Source organism: Chrysochloris asiatica, unplaced genomic scaffold, assembly GCF_000296735.1.
Source record: "Chrysochloris asiatica unplaced genomic scaffold, ChrAsi1.0 scaffold00472, whole genome shotgun sequence".
NCBI classification, from domain to species: Eukaryota; Metazoa; Chordata; class Mammalia; order Afrosoricida; family Chrysochloridae; genus Chrysochloris; species Chrysochloris asiatica.
Window position 1 is genome coordinate 184,335 of NW_006408990.1, and position 1,569 is coordinate 185,903.

The following is a 1,569-nucleotide window of genomic DNA, read 5'->3' on the forward strand; positions in this document are numbered from 1 at the left end:
AAATAACTCCATACACATGGACCTCATTAGATGGAATACAGAAAAATCAAACTGACTACATCTGTAGAATGAAATGGAAAAACTCCATATCACAGCCAAGTTCAGACTGAAGCTAAAAAAATTAAAAACAAGTTCACTTACAGCCAAACGATCCCAGTGGAATTTAGAGATCATCTCATGAAGAGATTTGATGCATTAGATACTAAAGACTGTGGGATGACATCCAGATCATCACACAGGAAGAAAGCAAAAGGTCCTTAAGCAGACAGGAAAGAAGGAAAAGACCAAAATGCATTTCAGAAGAGACCTTGCTCTCCAGTGTAGAGATGCTAAAGCAGATGGAAGAAATGAGGAGGTAAAAGAACTGAATAGAAAAATTTTAAAGACTGTTCAAGAAGACTAAGTCACAAATTATAAAGTAATGTGCAAAGACCTGGAGTTGGAAAACCAAAAAACTGAAGGAAAAATTCAAGCATCCAGCAGTTCTGTGGGAGAAAAGACCTGCGGATGTAAAGATTACAGACTAAAAAATCCTGCGGGTCAACACCTATACCAAAAGACAAGAAAAGACAAATGAATAGAGACCAAAGTTTATTAGTGCTTATTGGATTGAGAACCAGAAGGTTGGCAGTTCAAATCCACCAGCTGCTTATCAGAAATTCTATACAGGGTCGCTAGGAATTGGAGCTGGTTCAGGGGCACTTAATAACAACAACAACAACAAGAGACGAGGTGAAGGGAGAACAGGGGAGGAGGAACACTGCACTGGTTAAGAATGGGGTTGCAGAGCTAGTTGTTAGGTATTGTCAGTAGGTTGCACATCTGTTAAAAGGTGAATTAGCAAAAGTTGTGATGTTGAGTTGGGTGTCGCTCATGGCGACCATGTATGGGGTTTCCAAGGAGTGATTGGTGAGTTTGAACTGCTGACCTTGTGGTTCAAGTCAACCTTTCTGTTCAGTGCTTATCCTACAGTGCCACACCAGGCTGATTTCCAGGTACGTCTATCTACGAATATGAGAAACATATTTTTAACAACAACAACAACAACAAAAAGAAGAGTGGTTGCTGAGGCTTCTTATGCAAAGCCAGATCCCTGAGAGGATGTGGTTTCTTGGTTTGGAGGTATGGGGTCATGGTTTCATAGAGCATCCCAGTTAATTGGTCTAATAACGTCTTTAAGGCTTCTGGTCTACCTCCTGTTTACTGAGTACTTCCTGGGAGCTTGTAAGCAGCCAGCCAAGTCACCAACAATTGGTTAGTTTGAACTATAAGGTCAGTGGTTCAAAGTCACTGGCTGCTCCTCAGAAACCCTATACAGGGTCAGTATGAGTTGGGACCTACTCGACTGCACTTAACAACAACAATGGACTATGTGGCTAATTGGCTCCATGAATAAACGCCTTATTTGCCATGAGAACAAACACCTGGATGGTGCCTAGCTACCAGTATTGAACATTTTGATCAAAGATGCTAGAGAAAACTCATCAAAAGGGAGAAACAGAACAGAATTTTAAATTCTCATGGGATCTACACTTTCTGGACCCAAGAAGGCTGAGTGAATTCCCCTAA